Here is a 24,679-nt window from a genome sequence, read left to right as displayed (position 1 = left end):
AGAAAGACACCTCCTCTCATTTTTCTAGCAGGGTCTCCATCAAACAGAAGGTGGGAGGGAACCAACTTTAATACTATTTGATTATCAGAGGGCTGCTAACATTTTCTTTAAACAAGAGTTACTTCTAGATAATGAAAAATATCCTGAACTACTCCTCCCCATTCCTGCATACTACTGAGGTTTGCTCTGGCCTAGAAACAGTATATGGGATAGGAAGAATACTAGAAATAGTGCTGTTAAGTTAAACAGCACAAACAGAAATCATATGAAATAAAAGCTCTTTTTTAAAAAAGCTTAGGGCACATCCCTAGTCTTCCAAGGCAAGGAAGCCCAACCTTGCTAACCCCCTCTGGACACTAAAGAAACCACAAAATAAGTGCCATGGGAGCAGAAGCCAATGACAAAATGTTGGGAGATCCACAGCTAAACACCATCTTATGCTGAAGGAAGCTGCTTCTGAATGGGTGCACCAGCAGACATAAAAGTGATGCTCCTAGGCTCTCCTGAAGCACTTTTTAGTCCAATAAAGTGAAGGAAAGGCAAGACTGGCACCAGGCAAACAGGCATCAGGAAGCACATTGATGAGTACCATGGTGTTTATGGACACCATGTTGGAGATCACTGGTCTATTCTGCAGTAAGCAGCAAGCAACCTGTGAGAGACCCCTACTATAAATCACTCCTGGCACATCCCAGGATGAAAGAGGCAGTAAGAAATTAGACAGAATGTGTGTTTGATTTTGTCAAATGGTAGTCTAGTTGGCATATCAAATGAAAGAGCATTTGAACAATGACATGCCACAAACAGCTATTTGAACTACCATTACATATACCAGCAGTCCACTGACACCTTTCCTGGTGCCTGCCAAGTGTTTTTATAATGCGGGCAAGGTCAGGTGGGGTATCTGCCCAGCAAGGCTTCTGATTGACCACTGGAGATTTGATTGGCTGTGCAGATTTAAAAACATTGCTTTGGCAGTAACTGCCACCACAACACAAGGATTTTCATTGTGTGACTGAAGGAAAACTGTGGCAGCCATTTTATGGCTGGCTCCAGCTCTTGCTGTAGCTATTTTGTGGCTATGCACTATCACAGAATTGCAAAGGTGCCTGCAGAATCAAAAAGGTTGAGGAGCATGATATACATTACCATAGTAATTTACCATATCCCTTCTATGGATGCAGTCATGACAGATGGAGCTGAGGCCTGTGTCAGAGCTGCCCCTCCTCTTACTCCCCATGCTGGTCACCAATAAAGATGTATTAAAGGACAAAGCTTCTGCCACTGACATACAGAGGAAGGCAAAACCATCTGGTTCCACCACAGACCAAATGGGTCACTTATGCCTCATACACACAGCCTTGCTGCAGAGATCCAAATTTGGTCAGGGCCAGAGTTTGTCTTAAAATTCTTCCCACAATAGCACGTTTTGCTGGTTGGTTTTAATCATCTTCATATTGCTTCTTGGGCCTTTTTCCCTCCTAGCGTTTTCCAAGTTCAGACCTGGATAGCTCAGCTATATGAAAATTTGCACAAAATTGAGATTTTTGCCAGATACAGCTTTTCTAGCCACAGAATTGCAGAAATTGGAAACAACATGTAGTTGAATTTCCCCTTCAACAAATCTCAAACCTATAGAAGCCCTCTTAGGTTTGAGCAAAGCAACTGTATGTTTCCATGGCCATCTGGCTCAACCCTGAAGATACTTTTAGAGGACTGTCTGGTTGGTCCACAGAAGAACAGCTGGATTCGAGCCCAGCATACCAGTAGTCCTCAACAGGCTGACCGTTTTCAAGGAGCTTTCAAGAGTCAAAGCTCCCTTTGTAAGATACAAATTATAAGATACAAATTGTAATGGGGATCTCCAAGTCTTTATATCGCAGTGAGAATGTGGGAGGGTGTTGCAAAGAAGGAACTCAGAATGCGCAGAGGTAAAACGTGCACAGTATTACTATGTGCATTGTACCTTTGTATCCTGAGTTCCTTCTTTGCAACACCCTCCCATCTTCTGACTCAGAGATCTCCATTACAACTTATATCTAACAAAGGGAATTTTGACTGTACAAGTCTGTACCCAAAAATCTTGTTAGTCGCTAAGGTGCTACTGGACTCGAAACTATCTGGCTCAGCCCTGTATCTTATAGAGTTACTAATTGTGTGTGTGTCCTTAACAGTAGCCTGATATAAAGAAAATAAGCAGATAATTTTCCCTATTACCCTGCACCTGTTTGTTTGTTCTTGACTGTTATGCAACTTTAAAAAACACAGGAACCTTGCCAGAAAAAAGTGGCAAACCCAGTCCTGTGAGCAGCTTGTCACAAGAAGGAAGTTTGTTCTTCAGCTCCTTCTTTCCAAACCCTGTCACCAACTCTTGTCTCTTGGTTAGGGTTGCCAACTGCTTGGAGAAAAAGTGTCCTGTTAGTTTAATGAAGGCTTAATGGAATAGTATTTACCAGGTGATATTATTTACCTTCATAGCATGAAAAGCTTCAGCTGCCTGTTTTCACACAGAAAGTATGTTATAAAGGGATGGACCAGATACTTTTCTCCAGCTGCTGGCAACTGTACTCCTGGTTTATCTCCTGTTGCTCCTACTGCCTCATCAAACCCACCTTATTCGAATTCTGTGGCTTAGTTTTCTGCTGACTACTTGTCCCTTTGACCACCCCAACTCACCCCTCAGCAATGTCCCTTTTCCCTCTCCCCTCCCCTCAGTATGTAGACACAAAGAGTGAGCTTACCGGGACATTAAAAGAAACAGGAAGTTTGTATATGCTCCGCATCTCTATGTTTGTTCAGCCTAGGAATGTGAACTTGGAGACTGCATTCCTTGACCAGGTAGGGGGGAATGAGAATATGTGGATCATGTAAAGGCCTCTCAATACTTGCCTTTGAAAATGTGGGAGGGAACAGGGCTTTGTTATGCCCTAATGCATCTACCTGCTCACCCATGCAAGGAATGATTGAGGGCTCTATCTACTAAAAATTCTGTTTAAATCATCCTTGTGGCTTGCCATGCCTACATACTATGATTAACAACTCCTTGAATGGTCACTACACAACAGCTCTCATTTTCCTCTACTGCTGAAGAGCTTCAGCCCTGAAAGATATGAGCAAGAAACAAGAGTACAGTCTCAGTACTGCTCCTTCTTTAGTCTCCCACTTCTTTCAGAAACAGCAATGAACAAGGTCTGCTCCCTTTCCCAGATCCCCCTCATTCTTCCATCCTGCTTAATGCTAAAGCAGCGAAAGCAGCTACATTTAGCGCTTATGTAGTTTCCCTGCCACTTCACTCAACTGCCCAATTCACGTATGGTAACAGGTAGGCAGATAACACAGCAGGGCAGAAGAAACTAATACAATTTTTAGAAAATAACATAATTTTACAGTATATAAAAGTCTTCACGATAACTGAACACATGGGAACATGGACCTCCCATTGTATGTCCTGATATTTCTTTATGCATGCAAACTGTGGAGGGATTGGGTAACAAGTATAAGCCCAATTTTTAAATCCTTATAGGACAGGGTTGCCAAGTCCCCTGCGGCCTCCAGCAGGGGACTTTCGTACGCGTGCGGATGACATCACCCAGACGCCACCTATTGTACCATAGTTTTCCCTACCAAATGGCTAGAGCGTCCAGAAAAACCATAGTTTTCCTAGAACTGCCTAGAGTGGCCACATGCGGCATCGTCGGCGTGATGTCACTTCTGGGTGATGTCATCGCGCCGATGACATAGGGGGAGGTTCCCCTCGCCAGCCCTATGTGGATTTACACTGTGTTCTGCAAGCATTCAGGGATAATAACAGTATCAGCATAAGGAACTACACCTGCCGGAATAGGTGAAAGACTGTTCTGTCTACACCAACCCTTATTTTTTTATTTTTTGAAATAGAAATAGTTAAATAATCTCATGCACTTGCACAGTCACAGATCTATACACTGATTTACTTCAACTCCTATAACCTAAAAGATATTTTAGACCATTTTTAAAAGCTAACTTCTATGATGTTTTGAAGCCACAATACAAACTAACCCAAGTTACAGATTTTTTTAGGTTAATAACTATACCATTAAGACTTTTTTTTCCCCTCAGGAACGCACAGGAACACAGTTTTGGCTGACTTGGTGTCAGGGGTGTAGCCTAATATGCAGATGAGTTCCTGCTGGGCTTTTTCTACATTAAAAGCCCTGAACAAAGTTTTGACCGCTGAATACATTATTGTTGTGGCCATTAATAAAACAGTGTAATCATAACTGATTTTGCATAACTGTATCTTGAAAATTGCAATTTTTTAACCTCTTCCTTTGTGGTGATACAGGGAAAACGGCAAGAGAAGGAGCTGTGGGTGTATGTTAAGTACTGTCAAGTTGCTTCCAACTTATGGCAACACTATGAAGTAATAGCCTCCAAAGTGTCCTGTCTACAAGCTTTGCTCAGGTCTTGCAGACTGAAGGCTGTGGCTGCCTTGTTTGAATTTCATGTTGAGTCTTCCTTTTTTCCTGCTGCCTTCAACTTTACCTAGCATTATCGTCTTTTCCAGTGACTCTTGTCTTCTCATAATGTGACCGAAGTATGATAGTTTAGTTGTTTTAGCTTCTAGAGGAAGTTCAGGCTTACCTCAGCTCTTATACTGAAAACCCTATGAGGAGTGAAGGAGCTTGAGACTTGCTTTTTTAAAAATTAAAGCTGGAAATTCAGAGAAAGAACTGCAACAATATATTGATGTAATTATATTCTAGTGCCAATTTTTTTAAAAAAATAAATAAATCAAAACCCTAGTGGCTCATGGGAGGGATGGTGGCCACTTCCAGGGGATTGAGGAAAAGAAACTAGGGAAACTTGGCATGTGGAAGTTTTACAGCTGCACCAACAACAGGAACTCTACAAAATCCTGTTTCTGTTTGGAAGACGTTGCGGTCTTGAACGTATAAATCCAGAAATATATCTGCAATATATGCAACTCATAGTATTCAGGTGGTGGAACTGTGATTTTGTGCAAGGACCTTCAGAATGACAGAAATATCCTGAAATGCAAATGTGTGAGGAATGCTTCCTTCTCAACTACATAAGAGAAGTGGGTTTTCCAAGTATGCAAAGGGAAAGGTCCTTTGGCATGGGATTAATTGTTGGGAAAAGCGAATAAAGGTGACTTAGCAAAAAAGTTATAATAACCCTTTTGTAATTATTAAAATATAATATGAGTTTGCTTTTGGGTTTACCTCTTTTTTGTGCCTACTTCAGAATAAATACATAAAACTATAGTTTTGTCAGCGTTGGGGTGCTATATTCTGCCATATTCAATAGAATGTTCTTTACACACTCAGCTGTACATTCAAGCCATACAATACCAATGTGACTAATTCCATATTTCCATTTTTTATTTCAGTCTTCTGTTTTACTGCAATGTTAAAATAACTATTCAAAGGAAAGCGGATTTCTAAATGAGGACTTATAACTTTGTTAGACATGTGCATAATGGAAAAAATCCCATTAAAGAATGTAATATAACTTTAAAATATTCAGTTGGATCTAGGTAGTTTTTCCATTGCTAAAAAGTGAGGGGAAGTCCACTTTGCCTACAAAAAGGTTGCACTGGAGATCATGAATCTGAATGGACAAAAGCCATGTGGGATGGGGGCTGTAGGAAGGATGGGAATTAAGTGAGATTGAATGAAAAGCTGGATGGATCCAACCTACACATACAGACGGATATGCTGATTTCAGATTTATTCAGATATCTGAATCTGTATATTGGCTTTTGAAATGTTTTATGGACATCTTGTTCTACCTCTATACATACTCTCCTCCAATAAGAAAGAAAAGTAGATGGTAATTCGAAACAACAGAATTATTATGGAACAGTATTATTTCAGAAATCACGGGACTTTGAAATGTGCTATATTGGTGTATCTGCTCAGTCACTAGGCATTTAAATTAAGTAGAACTGCAGTGAGCAGGCATTTAACTCTTTAACTGGCAGTGGAATCCTAAATAGAGTTGCACCTTTCTAAATTCTTTGAAGTCAGTGTTCTTAGAAGGCTATAACTCTTTTAGGATTAATCTGTGAAACATGTATCACTAGTAATGCTTGTTTATAACAATGGTAGAACATTATGGCCTTTGACATTCTGGAGTATTCTTGGTACATGCCAACCTTATTGACAGGAGCAGCCTTTAGCTTCCTGAAGGTTCTGCGGGTTTCATTACTTACAGCCAGGGTTGCCAAGTCCAATTTAAGAAATATCTGGGGACTTTGGGGGTGGAGCCAGGAGACTTTGGGGATGGAGCCAGGAGACATTGGGGTGGAGCTGGGAGCAAGGCTGTGGCAAGCATAATTGAACTCCAAAGGGAGTTCTGGCCATCACATTTAAAGGGACAGCACACCTTTTCAATTCCTTCCTTTCATAGGAAACAATGAAGGATAGGGGCACCTTCTTTTGGGGCTCATAGAATTGGACCCCCTGGTCCAATCCTTTTGAAACTTGGGAGGTATTTTGGGTAGAGGCACTAGATGCTATACAGAAAATTTGGCACCTCTACCTCAAAAAACAGGCCCCCCAGAGCCCCTGACACCCGCGGATCAATTCCCCATCATTCCCTATGGGAATCGTTCCTGGAGGTGCATAATGGCTGTGGGGGTGGAGCTTCCCCCGCCGGCCAGCTGGCTGGGGGAGGGGGGAAGCCTGTAAAACCAGGGGATCCCCCGCTGGGACCTGGGGATTGGGAAGCCTACTTACAGCTTATTTCTAAATTATTTGGTTTAAAATTAACTTTTAAAAAAAAGACAGGAATTTAGAGAAACTGATACACCAGTACACTGATATATTGGTATAACCGTTCGATACCATAATATTGTAGTATCTAGCGTGTGGTACCTAGTGCCAATTTTTTTTTAAAAAAAATTAAAAACCCAGTGGCAGCAGGAGAAAATAGCTGCTGCCATGACAGGGTCAGAAAAAATGGCTGCCATGTGGGCCAGAAAAATCCAAATTTTCCCACCCACATGGCAGCCTTCCAGACTTTACTGTTCTCTTTTTCAAAACTTCAGAGCAAAGCAGTTTTGGAAGACTGTAAAAAAGCTAGTGAAACCCCAAGTAGTGCACAAAAGGACCACAGTACTATAAGGAAAACCCCCACTTCCAAAAAGCATTGAACTCCAGGCCAGTAATACGTGGGGAAGGCACACTTAACTTGAGAATAATCATGGGCCACATTTAAAACTGTGATGACTACTCGGAACTTGAGTTACAAGATAAAATCTACCTATCAAGATACTTCAGCTTCAGAAATATCCTTTCTATACAAAGAACACTATTTTGGCTTCTCATGTATCCAGTTCAAATGTTGTCTTGCAGTGAGGAGAAACTCAAATCCAATAAATGTTCTACTACTTTTCCATGTGTTATATCATTCATCATTTGTATTTAATTTACCACACTCTTCATTAACATTTACATTTAGATTGACTTAGTACTACACTGTGAAGAAAAGCTGATACTATTAAATATACTGTTCTTTGTCTGAAACTCTTCTAAAGCCAACGGCCATCTTAGGTTGTGGAAACACAAATACTAGTTCAACCACAACCATTAAGACAAATATTGTGATGATGTGCTAGAGAAGCTCTTTCTAAACTGTTGCCTAGTTATAACAGTGAGTGCTCAACCAGGTCTCCAAAAGCCCATGGATAAGAATACTAGCTTGAGGCACTGTAACGTTCTACCATAAATTCACTTTATTTTAGTTAAATCTTATTTGTGCAGAAACCAAACGATAACCATGTCATTTATAATCATGTGCCATTTTCATTCATGATTAGGTAACTATTAGAACATTATTATGTCATCAAAGTACAACTCAAATATTCCTACAAGAGTCAATTTTTAGTTAATTTTAAGACACTACAACATGGAAGGAAGATCTAAGTTTTGACAAGACTGGAAGATGTCACATTTTGTCACATAACCACCATGTTTGCACAACTAATTTTTCCTTAAGAAATTTTTACTATGCCAAAGCAGTACTTAAACACCCACCAAGTGTTCTTACAGGAAATAGTAACTGTCAATCAGCTGTTTGGCTGGGCAGATTTTTCAAAACCCAGGGTTTAATTCTAAGTGCTACCATTTCTAAACTTTAGAAGATGAAGTTGACATAATTCAAAAGTTACTATTTGTTTGCAAATACATTATTATTACCATTATTAATTCATTATTAGTATTATTTTGCTTTTTATCTAAAATAATGTTGTGTTCACCAGTGCATTTCGTCTCAGATTTTCGGCATTAGGACTTAGGTAGTATAGGATAAAAAGTACCTCTACAAAAACAAATTAAATTTGAAAACCAACGAACTCAGAGCCATACACCTCCATTTTTAAATCTGTACCTCATGAATCACACACATCTCGGCAGGCATCTTGAGGGTTTCCATTTATAATATGGGTTTATTTCACTATGTGTTGTTTTACTACTTGCAACTTCAAGGTACCCCGTGAAGCCAATCCGATTGGGAAAGTGAAAGTGCAACGCGTGAGCTTTCATTTTCCTTGAAGCAACTGAATCGCAAGGGAACTGCGTAATGATTTTTGTTTTAAAAGCAAAGTCCACCGATTATCGTTAATAAGATACTGCGCTTGCAAACCAGTGCAGAAATTGGCTATGAACTACATCACTATATGCATGAAATTTGCTCTCCAAATAATAAGATTCTGGTTAGGAACATATTTTGAAAGCATCTGATTTTCATGTGGCCAAATCAAGTTTATTGTTACATGTGTACGGGAAAGCATTTTTAAAGGATTTGCAGCCTGTTTTGAAGTAACGAAACAGACTCCAAAAAGCGGCGGGCGACGCCCCAGAGGGAGCAAAAATGACTAGTAGAGTCCCAAAATGGCGCCTGTAGGGGAGGAGAGCGATCAGAGAAACTGCGCAATAAATCCTGGCAGGCAGCCAGACAGCGCCATCTTCTCTCCCGCTCTGTCCACGTCCCTTCAATACAGCCACACATCAGAGCAAGCCCTCGCAATGTAAACGCGGACACGGATGCGGGGGGGGGGGGGAGACGGAAGCAGCTTTTCTTGGCTGGTTTTCGGAAAGATACAAACACCCCTGGAGTTGTTCGAAACCCATGCAATTTAGAGGTAAAGAGAAGGGAGGAACAGTCACAGGGAAAAAAGGCCTCGTCTTCCATTTGCTTTTTTCGCTCAGTTGATAGATATTTTACAAACGTACCGTGTCCGAATGCCTAATTTAAAGAATATATATCTATAGCTAACCACCTATTTACGCTCAACAAATTTCAGTCTCGATGCAAAAATAACAAAAATCAACTACCCACCTCAACATTATCCAACCGTCTACAGATTTTCAATGAATTCTTTATTTTTCTTCGTCCCGCCCCCACCAGTTTAGTGTAACCATAAATGAAAATCAATTAACAAAAATTACTAGTTTGGAAAGCTATGGCTAATCCGATTTCAGGTACAGATTCACAGAGCGAACGGCAAAAACGAAACAGTGATTATAGATGTAAAATATTTATTATTCTTGCAGTTTTAAAATATAAATTACAGCTGAATATTTTCTTCGAAATCGGTTTTTGTTCACCTTAAATCCTACCTAGAATTACATATACCGAAACAATCACTTCCATTCCTTGTAACAATGACGCATAGACAAGAGATCGGAAGAAACTGCAAACAAAGAAAAAACCCGAATAAATAGCACAGAAAAAGCCCATATAAATAAAAGTAATGGGGCAAAAATTCCAAGAGAAAAGGTACAGCCCATGCCAAGAATACTGTGAAAATTATTACAAGACGGTAGAGGTGGTAGACGAAGGCAAATCCAACCAGAGATGTAAAAGAAAACAAAAATCCTTGGCAGCCTCACGCCCAGGAGAGAGAAGACGAAGTGTCTCCATTTTCCTGAGGAGGAGGAAGAAAAAGTGCTTCACAGACCAGAGAGCTTTAGAGAAAAGCAAAGAAACGAGGGGGGGAAAAAGAGGGAGGAGATTTGAAAAGATTATTTTTCTTTCTCCCTCACACACACTCTCGATCCCCCTCTTCCTCACACATACACACACACCCCACACTCAGTCACACACACCACACTCACTGACACACTCCTCTTTCTCTCCCTCTCTTGATGGCCACCAAGGGGGCGGCAAAAAAAAAAAAAAAACCCGCACACAACAACTAATTTTAAACGGGCTCAATCAATGAGTCATTAAAAGAGGGTTTTTTTCCCTCCTCTCTCCTGAATTTGCATGGCATCAGCACGAAAGGGGAAAAAAACACCCCAAACCTCTCCCCCTCTCTTGCAGCTATCAGCCCAGACCTGAAACCTTATCTGTCCTCTCTCTCTCTCCCTCCTTGTCTGTCTTTCCCCCTTTAAGAAACACATTTTTGGAAGTGCCCTCAGTAGCCGCCGCCACCACCACCGCAACCTCTCGCTGCAAAAGAAATAAATATTTCATTTCCATGTGAATTAACATCTGCCCACCAAGCACCACCCGCGCAAAATCGCCCTCTTTCTTCATCGTCTTCCTCCCTCTCCCCACCCCCCCAGATATATATTTATATACATAGCCCCAGAGCCAATAGCTCTCTGGGCTGAAACCTAATATCCTGGTTTTGGCAACTCCTGGTTGTTAATTTGCTCCTCTTTCTTTTCTGTCTGTCTGGAGATAGATTTCCCCCCTCTCTTTTCCCTCCCCGAAGGAAGGGAGGAAGGAGGTTGTGTGTTTTTTTTTCCTTGAAATTTTTATCACAAAATTATAATACACTCAAAGGGAAACTCACCGTCATGAAAAAGCAGTGCCTTGTCAACGGGGTTTCTTCGCCATCACATCAGGGGCTGGCAGTGTAAGGGAGAGAGCGAGAGAGCGAGAAAGGGAGGGGGGAGAGAGAGGGAGAGAGAGAAAGGAAGAGAGAGCGAGTACAACCAGCACACAGTGCCGGAGTACCCAGCCACAAGGAGAGAGAATAGGCGCAGACTGCGAGCAGAAATGAAGCAGCAACTACATTCACGTACATTATTATGAACACAACTGGCGATCTTTAATTTAGCTTGCCTGTGTCCACACTTTATAAAACAGGCCTCTTCATAAAGGTTTTCTTTACAATATAATAGAATCGTCGTGACTGAGTTGTGTACTTCAGCCTTATAAACTAGTGATACTTCCCCCCCTCCATAACAGCCACTTTCTTAAACTCTTCCTTGTCAGTCTTGAAATAACTAGTTGGGATTTTGCTGACAGAGCGTTATAACCAAATGTTCCCCCCCCCCCACAGAGTTGCATGGTTTTAGAAGAATGGGTGAAGCACTATTTTGATTTTTAACTTTCTTCTTTCTCCTCACTTACTCACTCCCACCCATAAACAGAAGAAGTTGAGAAGTTAGGCCTATATAAAGTAAACTTTTATTCAATCCTATCTGCATGCATAAAACTGCATTTACTATCTTGGGTCCTGAGTTGCTGCTGTTACTCGTGCCATTATCATGTGGTATCCTCAAAGTATAATAATGAGCTATAATATAAATTAGAAAGTTGTAACACGTGAATTATATTTTGCCTTTTATGTTTACAAAAATCAATTTGTCAATTTAAAATCATGTAGAATTAATAACATCTACCTATCGCGTGGCGGGAGGGGGGGGTTGGATAAAAAAATTGTCACAATTCAACAAACCATTTTCTTTCTCCAAAAAGATGTCCAGTTTAATGTTTTTACAAATTAATTAATATTTTTATTATTTTACCACATTTGACAATAATCTTTTCTTTAGTTTTTTTGTTATCTTTTTCTGAAAACAGAATTTGAAGATTGTCTTTAATTGGGAAGATTTTTTAAAAGGCCACTTTATACTACATGTGCTTCATGGATGTTTCAGGAGACAATACAGAATATGTTGAAATGTATTTTGTTGGAGCTATTTAGTGGAGCAAATGGACCCAAAAAAGTGAGACAGATTTCACATGTACCACTTAATATGCTTTTGAGCCTCTCCCCTGCTGTTGATATCAAGTACAAAAGACAGAGGTATAATTTTAAACGTACTTGTCCCAGGTTTTTAAATCAATTAATGAATATAAACATTCTATATTAGTCCTCCACCCACCATTTTTAAACATTCTTAAATGTGCATATTTGGGAATTGGTCTTTTCTCCTTTCCTCCCAAATATGGAAATATGCAGGGGGAGGGCTTATCAAATTCATCAATCCCATAGCTATCACCACCGTATCTCTCCACTACCCCATCACTTTGGCATGCTCATGGAAGCCTTGTGACTGATGTTAGGGAAGCTTAGTTTATCCCCCTTTCTGCTGTTCCTGTTGTTGCTGCTCTATGAAGGGAAAGGAGAATTTTTTTGTTTCCTTCAGTATTGGCATGCACGACAATAATTTACAAAAAAGAATGTGACAGGGCATCAGTAAAAATTATTGATCATTCACTGGAGATCAGAAATGAGAACAGTGAAAGAAAAGCAGTGGGGTGGGTTCAAAGGATGCCTGTGAGACTGCATCCATGTCAAGTTGCAGGAAAGAATGGACTAGCAACTGATAAGTAGAGTATTTTTCAGGGACTAGCTGAACTAACTGAAGATAGGATAATTAAAGCAAGAAAAGTATTCAATAACTTGTGGACCATCGTAATGTACATTAACTGAAACACGGGATGATTTTCAAGTGATAATTTGAAAAAAGCTGTGATTTCAGCTTGCACTTTTAACACTCTTTTGATGAGTAACTTTGTTAAGAAAAGACTTACAATGCTGACCAACTTTTATTTAATACATACAGTTTTTGTAAGAAAGCAGAGTAATGTGTTCCATCCAGGTCTGATTTCTGAAAACTATGGAGAAATATACCTCCACAACCATTTTCCTTAAGGAACATGTATATTCAGTGATGTAACATCGCATTAGAGAAGTTGATTACAGCCTTTACTAATTAGGGTTTCGGCCTGTCATTTTTTTAGCCAGATAACACAGACTATGGAAACGTATGGTTGGTGTCCAGAGTGATTTCCTGTCTGAATGCTCAGAATCTGGATTAGCTCTGAAAAGGAGCAGGTAGCTAGGGCAATGGTTTCCCTTCTCTAACCAGCCCTTCCTTGACTCAGTCTCCTGGTAGGGTTCATGCTTTTGCCATTCAAGTCTGTTGGGAAGCCTGCAGGAGGAGAAAGAAAAAATAATGAAGAAGTTTGGTTAGGACATTATTTCCCCTCATCCCATCCCTCTGTTATAACTTGAAATACCTCAGAATTGTGTGAATATTATTCCACCTGACAGCTTAAGTATGTGCCCAGAAGAAAACACAGAGAACGTGCACTAATACTTGCCTCAAAAGTGGAGTGGAGGGGGAAATGTTTCCCAAAGTAATGTGCTTCCTTCCAAGTGAAGTCTTTCTTCTCCAGACTGACTGCATATTAAAAATATAATGATGAACTGGACAGAAGATCCATTGGCTCATGCTTTCAAGTGCAATTCAAAGGCAGTAACACTCACATACTGTCTTCTCCAGTAGCTGGTATTAAAATTACTTACAAAGACTTAGTTATTAGGTTAATAGTGGTTGATGGACTTATCCTCCATGACTTGTGAAATTCTTTTTAAAAGCCATCTCAGAATCTGTCTACATTACATTGACAGTATATGTAACAAATCTCCAACAGTTGCTTCTGTTAGGGAAAAGCAGCTTGGTGGAGGAGAGGGTGTAATTTTAACTAAGAAGCAGATGAAAGAGGTATCACATCCCATCTACTATTTTTCTACCACAACTTGTCTCCCTGTCCCAGCTTTCCCTGTAGGCTAACATTCAGGACATTTGGTTCCAAAAATGGCAAGGCTACTGCTGATAGATGTTAAAGATGTTAAAGGCTTTTGCAGAAAGCACACAAGAGAGCACCTGACAACTCACAGACACAGGAACAGACAGATGTGGTGCAGGGGAGCTTCTAGTCTCTTAGAGCCCTACCCAGTATCACATACCTTTATACACCTTCCAGCCAATACTCCCTCTAAGCTGTGGAGTCCAAGTCTTGTGAGCAAAAGTTCTACTTCATGAGCTACTAGCATTAAATTTGTGAGCTACTGCATAAATTAGTTTGCTCTGGGGCCATGACTCACAGCCATATAGACAGTCCTAGAGGGTCCTTATGTAGTTTGGCACCATAGCTTGGTAGAACTGCATAGATTCGGCACACAAGTAGTGATGGAAAGTGCCATCAAGTCACAGCTGACTTATGGCGACCCCTATGGGAGTTCCAAAGAAAGAGAAGTTCAGATGTGGAATGGTGTAGTATAGCCCAGTCTCATCAAATCTTGGAAGCTAAGCAGGATCAGTACCTGATGGGAGACACCAAGGAAGACTTTGCAGAGGAAAGCAATGGCACTTGCCTTGAAAACTCTATGGAGTTACCATAAGTCAACTGCAACTTGATGCTACTTTACACACAAAAATGCATCGTGTACAGAGGAGCAACAGGGCTCATTTTCCCCAACACTTCAACTGTAAAGGACTGTCCAGGATCCATGGCCATGATGCCATTTTCTTCTCTCTCAGCAGAGTCTAGAACATGGCAGAACAGTTGTCATCTAGCCATGAGACTCCCCTCAGATCAAGAAGGAAAAGACTGAATTAAAGGCATCTGCCTCATTCTTTGTGGTCAATAGACACTCCTCCCATAGAGAAATGGAGGATAGCAGTTGAGGCAACATGAAACTGTGAAAGCTGAAGAACCTTCAGACAAACTCATATTACAACAGAAAGCTCATCTGATAACCAACACACTTTATGTCCACTTTTGGACTAACTACCATCTTTCTCTGAATGATTTGTAACAAATCATTTGTTACACATAGGAATATGTTGGTGATGGTACAAAAAAATAAACACACAAGGCCACAATTGTCAGCTTCCGGATGAGGTCTGGTGATATTCTGGAATTACTACTAATCTCCAGATCACAGTGATCGCTTCCCCTGGAGAAAATCTTTGCTTTGCAGGGTGGACTCTGTGGTGACATAACCTGCTGAGTCTTTCTCTTCTCCAAATCCTGCCTTCACCAGGCCCCATCTTCAAAATCTCCCCAGGAATTTCCCAACCCAGAATTTACAACTGTGTGCAGTGAGGAAGTGAGCAGCTGAATTTAAGAAAGAGATTTGCCAAACTGTTGCTGTTCACCTTGTTGCATTCTGTGTGCAAATTAGTCAACGGGTGAAGACAAATTTGTTTCAATGCTTCTTATAGGTCCCAAGGACAGTGCTTGTTTTCTGATATCTGAAAAAATACATATGCCCTGTTTTGTCTTTTGGGGAGGTTTGGAGGATGTGTATTGCCTTTTGCATAGTACTGCCACACAACCAACACTGACTGGTACATTATTTGTAAATGCAGGTGAAGGCAATCTTCTTGATAGTTCCTTGTTCAGTCAAAAATACAGCTTCTGTTACCATCCACAGCCTTATATTCATCTTATTACAAAAGGTTCATTTAAAAGTCTTAGGAAACTGTAGCATGGCAGGGCTACAATTCAAACTTCTGAGAAAATCTCTCATTGGGCTAGGTTTGCTCACCCCCAGGTGGCACCTGAGTTCTCACAGAATTACAACTAATATCCAGCCAACATAAATCAGTTCCCCTGGAGAAAATGGCTGCTTTGCGGGGTGGACTGTATAGCATTATACCCTGCTGAGGTTCCTTCCTTCCCCAAACCCTATGCCTTACCAGCACCACCTCCAAATCGCCAGGAATTGCCCAACTCAAAGTTGGCACTCTGCATTTGATTCAGCTGGAATAATTTCAAATGGCTCGTATACTGAGGAGTTTGAGGCTGAACCTGCTTCAACTGCCCTTAGTCCCAAGGACAGTGCTTGTTTTCTGATATCTGAAAAATACAGTCCCTGTTTTGTTTTTTGGGGAGGTTTGGAGGATGGCTTTTGAAACATATTGTTAGAATAAACACTAATACAGAGTTAAAAGTTTGCCGTTCTATCCCTCTCATCAATCCATATCTACCTATTCAGATAAAAACTTTTGCCAGATGTGTTTGATATGCAGATATTCCACAATAAGTACAAATGTGAGTTTAAACATACTTAAAGTGCAACAAGAAAGAACTAATGAATGAAATAACTTTTATTTTCATCTGACTAATATACCCTGGTTCAGGAGCCAGAGCAGGACTAGACTTGCAAAGTAAATAGTGTACAGCAGAGAAGAGTCTTCAGCAACATGTAGGAAAATTCAGGCAGTGCTTCTTGATGTAAAAATAGAAACAGCTAATATACTATTCTGTACCTATTATTGTCTGTTAAATGGTTGAGGGCATGAAGAAGTTGTAAAGGACTGGAGACTTCAAGTCATTCCAGAGCTACAACAGCAAATTATTCTGGAAATGCAGCTGGGGAAGGGGTGGGTGTTAAAGTGGACAACTTGCCATGCCAGGTTTGGCAGCCTCCAGCAAAAAGCTTGCCTTGACCTAGATAGCCCAGGCTAATCTGATTTTGTCAGATTTTGGAAGCTAAGCAGGGTTGGCTCTGGTTAATATTTGTGTGAGAGACCACCAAGGAAGTTCAGGGTCCCTATGCAATGACAAACCTCTGATCATCTATCTCTTGCCCTAAAAACCCTATACTCAGGGGTCGCCATATGTCTGCTGCAACGTGATGAAAAACAAAGTGAAAGGCTGGAGGGGTGTGTGCAAGAATTAGGCACTGATGAGTACAGTCAATTTATGCCACATGATGACAAGTTTTTAACACCTAATGGTAGCAAGAAAAACAAGAAAAGTCCAATTTTGTATAGTGCTTAAATAGTAAAGTATTCAGACACTGCTTTCTAAATATTTTGGGGGTGCTGAATCAATTCCTTGAGTTTGGCAATCTACATTAAAACTCCTGAATATTTGGGACCACATTTCCAAACAGTCTGCCTCCTCACTTTGAAGTGAAAAAAGAGGAGCACTTCCCTTCAGAGAGAGGGAGGAAGAAGCTGGAGAGTGACTTGAGGAAGATGTGAAAGCAAGCTGAGACTGAAGAAATAATGCAGCCAAGAAGTAAGTGAGTGCTAATGGGCCTAGGGGGTGTTATTGTCCTTCAGTTTCATAGTGCAAGTGAAACACCAGTGGGAATGCAGAGATGGAGGGAAAACCATTATTAATGGATTGTAGCAGAACAGCATTGACTTCCATTAGTTGCTAGGAAAGCCCTAGAGCATGTTAGTGTGTATTTGGGCAGAGAGCACTCTGCAAGCAATGGCTCCAATAAGAGGAATTGAAATGCCATCAAAATTTATTCATAGTAGACTTATATGACAACATAGATATGAGCAAAACCAGCTTCCATGGCAGGTTGGCAAAGAGATTTAGAAGTCACTGGGCTAAAAAAAAGTGCAAATCTTCAACTAGGACAAACTTACAGTCATAGATGTCACGGATAAACTTTTACCTACTGCAATTATAGATGAAAAGCCACAACCTTCAATCAATGACACACTAAAATGGTGTGTTTTAATAAATTTACAAATGACAAGACCATATCAGTACATGCTGTTGCTATAGATATAGCACGCTCCATCAAGCAACAGAGTCAAGTGGGGATTAAAAACAGGTCAGGAGCCCTTCAATCACACAAACTGGAGTTCACTCTGAAGTGACAAGTACTGGTTGAAGGGTCAAGGCCATTCTAAATACAATGGCCTAGAAATAGAGACCTATTCCAACAACAGTTAAGCAGCATTTTCTTGTATCCATGTTGATAAAACAGTGTTATGTACAATCAAGGAGCAGAAGTGGACAAAGAAAGAACACCAAGATTTCCTGATTGTTAAGTTTGGTTGCCAGCAAACATGCCTGAACTCTGAAAATCATATGGAAACTATCATATTATGGACAACTAGGGCATAGACTTTTCAATTTCCTGGGTGGGCTGGGGCTCGGCCAGAGGCATTGGATGCACTGACATCACAGGGAGGGGCTTCCATTATCACTACCTATGGAATTATGGAGAAGCTCCTTCCCCATAAATTTAGGGAGCACCCCGCCCCAACAATGCCCATCGACCAGGCCAAACCCAGGAAAAGATGGGAGTTGGCCAGTGGCTATAGTGGTATCTCAGGGATCTCCTGCTGTGTCCTGTTTTTGAAATTCGCTTTTAGAATAGTCACTTAAGATCTGCAAATATACATAGGCGGAAGAGGAGGATATTATTATTGGATTTATATCCCGCCCTATACTGTGAATCTCAGAGTGGTCACAATCTCCTTTACCTTCCCCCCACACACACACAACAGACACCCTGTGAGGTAGGTGGGGCTAAGAAAGCTCTTAGAGCAGTTGTCATTTCAAGGACAACTCCTGTGAGAGCTATGGCTGACCCAAGGCCATTCCAGTAGCTGCAAGTGGAGGAGTTGAGAATAAAAACCCAGTTCTCCCAGATAAGAGTCTGCGCACTTAACTACTACACCAAACTGGCTGTCATCAACTACATGTTGGGTTCAGCATACTATTGCACCCTTCTTAAATCTTCGTTCGCGAAGCCAAGCCGAGAGAGAGAGAGAGAACAATCAGGGAAGCTGTTGATACCTAAATCATTCAGTTTTCACTTACACTCAGAAATCAAACTTTCATTTAATTTAATTTATTCAACATATGCTGCCCTACCCACAAAATGGGATCTTAGTGTACAGCTGTTTAAATAAAAAAACCGCTAAGAGACACCATAAATTTTAAACAAGAAGACAGTGTAATGTGGAAGTCAGTGGTGTACTGATGAAACTTGCAGATAGAACTTCAAATAGAAAGCATGTAGCAAAAAAACATAAACAGAAGACAATTCAAAAGCAGTTTTTCCAATCACAAAGGAGTGACAATAGTCCCGTATTTAGTTCATGGAACTAAAAGAAGCCCTTCCAAAGACTTCTGTTATAGATATCAAGACGTTTCATCTGACTTTCTTCAGTTTGGGGGCTTATTTATCACTGGAACCCAATCTTTACAATACATTCACAGGAGACCAACAAGGTTCAGAACATGGCTGTAAGATTTCCAGGTTCTCAGTCCCCACCAGGAAAATCCAGAAGGGGCTCAAGCCCCCTCCCCGTAGTTTATGCCTATGAGGGACTAGAGTCAAGGGTTTGGGTCTCCCTAGAATTTCCATTGGCCCAAGGAGGGGGCAATTTTGGCCAGTCTCCCCTGTGGCAGCCCAAGACATCTTTCAAAATGCTTCTTATGGGGGAGATGAGGTCCCCCTGCATTAGGGGAGGGGGGAATCAGATTTCCTGTGGTAGGGGGAAATAGGCAAAAATCACCCCCTCCTTGTAGGCGAGATCCAAGCCATAAGGTTGGGAGGGACACTTCTCAATGGTTAGTTTCCTTAGTAAATACAATAAGATTAGGCGGGTCCCCTGTTTTTCTTATGACCATGAACCAAAACATATTCACTGGTCCTTAATAAGACAGAGGGGGCAGTTGATATAAGCTTCAATATGGCAGAGGAGAAAAAAGCAAACTAACAAGGAAGGGATTATTGGCAACATCTGCCCTCTTATGCATACCTCCTTAGGCATACATACACCGTAACAGTCCAAAAGATACGGGCTCAGGTTCACTCTTGAAAGATTCTTTTCTCACATAAGGTGCGAACTGAGTCAGCCACGTGATACATAACTGAAGAAGCTGTGAAGATATCTCAAGTACCAAACTGCTGCAGGAAAAGACTGAGCTTTGGCGGGAGAGCCATTACAGGATCTCGACAATTCTTCTTTATCGAAAGAATGTATACCAATATTTAATAGCTAAAATAATAATTGGGGTGTGTATGTGTGGGAAAAATGAGATATTTAACTGGCTTACATTACTTACAATATAGAACATTCTTACCCAATATAATACCCCTAAAGTTAAAAAAAAAGGATTTTCTTCCCAATATGCATATCTTCTAATGTGTTATTTAGTGTGCATGTTTTGTTTAATGTATGTTTTGCCACACAGAGATACTATTACTAAAGACTCAAAAATACAAATCTCTAGGTTTCATTTCATGCTTTATCATGGTTCCTAGGTATAAGAAATGTAACTAAGAATCTGAATGCTGTCACTTTTTTTGAAGCAGGGGTAGGCAACTTTTTTATAGTTAAAAAGCCAAACTATGTCAACATTTAAAGAGATCAACAAATAGCCAGGATTAAAATATACAAGTTAACATTACTGATAATTGACATTAATTAATAATCCATGACATTCTGCAATCCAAACTGGTTGCTGTGTGAGCCCTTTTTCAAGAAATAGCATATACAAGTTCCCAGAATAAGTATATTTTAGGATTTGGACTGTATTGTCATCAATATGCAGATGACTCTTAGCTCTATCTTCTGTTTCTGGCTGATCCCAGGGAAGCTGTAGAACCCCTGAACTGGTGCCTGAGTGTACTTCTGAAGATACAGACTGATGGACTGATAAACTGAAGTGTACTTCTAATGAGGCAGAGGAGCTATTGGTGTGCTGAAGGCCTGACACAGGATTTAATATATCGCCTCAGGTTACCTACCTACAGGTAGGATCCAGCAATCTCCTGGAATTACAACTTTTCATTTCTGGAGAAAGTAATATTCCTAGCAGCAGCTACACCAACTCCATTTGCAGAATCCATAAATTATGCTTTGGAGGAACATTACAAAGCAAACCATCAAGACACAAGGCTATTTTTTCTTTCTATTTTCCCCTTCTTTACAACCTTTCCTCTTAGGATTTCTAAAGGCTGGTATTATTACATGTAGGGCTGAAAAACTCCCTAATGTGTAATGTTGTAATTTTACACCTGACATAAAACACAGAGTCTGTCTAGATATAAAATTATAGCTTGAAAGAGTTCTGTCATATTCAGATACTCACTATCACTGTGAGTATAATAAGCCACATTTCTAAACTTGTGATTGATCCATCAGAATAAGGTAGAAGACAACCAGTTTTTCTACCAAAAAAAGTTAAGCCCACCACCTTTTTATTGAGTTCAGTAGGCAGTGGGTTGGATTCAACCAGCTTTTGATCTGGTGAAAAAGAGAAAGTTAGGAAAGCTAAAGCTCATTATGAGATTAGATTTAGCAAGAGATGCTAAACCAAAAAAGGGTTATTTTCTTATGTTCACAGTTAGAAAAAGAGCAAGGACATGGGGTAGGCCTCTTGTAGGGACAGGAAAGTGAAATTGTAACAGGTGATGAAGAGAGAGCAGGACTGCTCAATTCCTACTTTTCATCAGTCTATGGTACAAGGCAGAGTTAGGATACAGGATGGTCTTGACAGGCTGGAAAACTGGGGTAAAACAAAATAAACTTTAATGCGGATAAATGTAGTTCTGCATTTAGGCAGGAAAAACTACATCATTATAGGATGGGGGAGACTTGTCTTGGCAGCAGTATGTGCAAAAAGGATCTAGGGGTCTTAGTGGACCATCCACTGAACATGAGTCAGCAATATGATGCAATATCTAAAAAGCCAAATGTGATTTGGGGCTGCTGTATCAATAGAATACAGGTCCAGGTCATGCAAGGTGATAGTATTGCCTTATTTTGCTCTGGTTAGATCTCACATGGAGTACTGTGTTCAGTTTTGGCCACCACAATTTAAGAAGGATATATACAACGTAAGAGCATTTATTTATACAAAATATTAAACTATTAATTTAGATCTTTGTAATCTTTTTTGTTGTTGTTGCTACTTCCATAGTCTGGTTTCAGGTGTTTAAGACAACTTAAAAAAAACCCAAACCCGCTTTCAGAGCTTTGTCAATTCTTCTGTGTAGACAGTCTCAGCCAGCCTGATATGCAGCAACTGGCAGGAAATAACTTCCAATTTTGTACATTCCTGGTTCCAGTCAGTGTTTACTGGTGCTAATTTATGTAAATATGGACTAGACTGTAATCTGTGTTCACATGCATATACCCCTATTGCATCATTCATTCACCCTTCTGTGGTAGACTGGTAGTGCATTTGAATTATATTTATTTTAGTCATACATAGGGTTGCCAGGTGCCAAATCCAGACTAGGAAACTCCTAGGGATTTGGGGACAGAGCCTGCAGAAGACAGGGATCTCAGTGGGATGCAATGCCAGAGTCCAACCTCCAGAGAAGCCATTTTCTCCAGGGGAACTTATCTTTGTAGTCTGGAGATGAGCCATAATTCCAAGGGATCCCCAGGTCACACCTGGAAACTGGCATCCCTAGTATCTGTTTCTGCAAGTCACACTTGATATTCTATAAGTGGGATTTCCATGTAAAAGCCTAAAATTTGCTTTCAAATTCCACCATATGAGCAGCACACATGGTGGGGGTGTAAAATAGATTGGGGATTGTACTACTTCATTCTTGTATTTTAGAGAATTGTCATATGCACTAGTTTGTGACTTTTCTATAGACCATAACCTCCCATTGTAATGCATGCTAAAAGTAACTTAAAAATTCACTGGTTTAAACTTGCTCTATTAATCACACAAGGTTTTTATATTATATAGGACTGACAATTGTTCCTTTCTTTCCCCAAAAGCCATTTATGCTCTTGTACACTGTGACAGCCTGCACTTTTAAAAGCTTATTAGTGTTGTGTAAACAGATAAAAGTTTAATTCTTCAGAGAGCCTTGAGTGACAGGCTGCTCCAAGCAATCTGATTGGTGAGCATCATCTGAGCAGAGAAAGACTTCTGAACTGGATGCTAATGAGGACTGAGTCTGATTTAATCCTTAGCTGAGAGCAATTTAACACAGATAGAGAACTGGGGGGAAACTGGCAAGGAAGTCTGGGAAGTAGCCGAAACACCCATTCAGGCCAAGGAAAGAGGGTCAGTCTTCTAGAGAGAGAAGAACATTCCCAACCATGTCAAATAGGGATTTAGCTCTGAAGCGTGAAGTGATCCCTGGTCAGGTGTGGTTAGAAACTGCTTTTAGAGACCTTAACAGTCAGTTAAAAACTGGTGTTTTGAGGTAAGGGGTTTGGGTACTGGAAAGAATGTACTAGCCTTCTAAAACCTAAGAGTCATGAAATAGTCAAAGAAAGTGTACTGAAGCATTTGGGGAAAATACTGGAACAAAAGCCCTCAACATGAAAATTTAAGTCACTGTGAAAAGTTTAAGAAACTCTCAGAAATTTCAGTCCCTTATTTCACCTGACCTTTCCCCTCTATGTTAAATGAAATATTTTGTTATTTTTTAAATTTCAAAGCACATTGAGTACCATTTAAGTTGTTTACGTTAAAGGGTGCTCCCGATCCTTCCCTCTGGTTCCTGGACAGAGCCAACAGCCAAAAAACAGTGTTGCACTTACCAGTAACTGTTGATCATCAAGTTATCCTGTGCAGGCACAAATGTGGTTCAGGACAGCCTAGGGTTGCCAAGTCCAATTCAAGAAATATCTGGAGATTTTGAGGGTGGAGCCAGGAGACTTTTGGGGTGGAGCCAGGAGACATTGGGGTGGAGCCATAAGCAAAGTTGTGACAAGCACAATTGAATGCCAAAGCGAGTTCTGGCCATCACATTTAAAGGAACTGCGCACCTTTTAAATGCCTTCCTGACATTAGAAATAATGAAGGAAAGGGACACCTTCTTTCAGGGCTCATAGAATGGGACCCCCAGCTCCAATGTTTTTGAAACTTGGAGAGCATTTTGAGGAGAGTCATCAGATGCTATGCTGAAAGTCTGGTGCCTCTACCTCAAAAAACAATCCTTCCAGAGCCCCAGATACTCCCAGATCAATTCCCCATTATACCCTATGAGAATCGATCTCCATAGGGAATAATGAAGTGCCCAGCAGACATTTTCTCCCCCCTGCCCCATTTCTGACAACTCTGAAGCGGGGAATTGGCATCTCTACTCATAACTTGCTGAACTTCCAACTTCTTCAAAGTAACACAGAGCAACCAAAAGTTCAAGTTTACTTTTTTTATGCAAATGAGCTCTGAAAAGATTGTGCAAGCAATGGAGGGTCTGAGCTGCTTTTACAGCCACTGGGAGGAGCCATCTTGTTCTGCCTGTTCCCCCCGCTGCCCCCATTCAGCCTTAAAGACACAGATACACCATCCCAAGAGGAGTCTGAAGCCTCCGGAGGTGGAAATGCACATGGTGGCTGTGGGGTCAGGGCTTTCCCCCACTGGCCAGCTGACTGGGAGTGGGAAGGAGCCTGGGAAACTGGGAGAACCCCCATTGGGACCTGGGGATTGGCAAGCCTAGCACAGCCACAGACAGCAACTGGAAGATTTCTATCTAACTTGGTAACAGAGTGGAAGGAGCCCTCCCCAACTGGAGAACCATCGCTGTTTCACTCAATGGTCACATGATCCAGAGGTGCTCCACACACTTCCTCAGTTTTCCTGAGCCAGCAGGTGAGCCATGATACCAATATGCATATATTTACATATTTATTTATTTTTAAGACTCACACAAGGTAGGAGGGAGGGATATGTGCCTGAACAGGACAACTTGATGAACAAGTTACCAGAAAGTGTAGCACTGTTTTCATCATCATTGTCCTGTGCAGTCCCACATAGGTGACTACCTAGGTAAGAATGGCAGTGGGGTGAGCCATTTCATAGAACGACTGACTGAAGTACAGAAGTCCCCACAGAAGTCTCTGCAGTAAAATCCATGTCAATGGAATAGTGTTTGATAAATGTATTA

General features: G+C 40.8%; 1 protein-coding gene across 1 annotated transcript in view; it reads right to left on the bottom strand.

The window, feature by feature from the left end:
• The window catches only part of BICRAL (BICRA like chromatin remodeling complex associated protein), a 43,376-nt gene extending 32,284 nt beyond the window's left edge, over positions 1-11,092 (bottom strand). Inside the window, exon 1 of the mRNA XM_060247432.1 lies at positions 10,811-11,092. The gene's annotated coding sequence lies outside the window, so the exon portion shown is untranslated. The remainder of the gene's footprint in view (positions 1-10,810) is intronic.
• Between the last annotated feature and the right edge of the window lie 13,587 nt (positions 11,093-24,679).

Source organism: Heteronotia binoei, chromosome 1 (assembly GCF_032191835.1).
Source record: "Heteronotia binoei isolate CCM8104 ecotype False Entrance Well chromosome 1, APGP_CSIRO_Hbin_v1, whole genome shotgun sequence".
NCBI lineage: Eukaryota > Metazoa > Chordata > Lepidosauria > Squamata > Gekkonidae > Heteronotia > Heteronotia binoei.
Note: the sequence above shows the minus strand (reverse complement) of the source record. Positions and strands in the feature narration are given on the sequence as shown.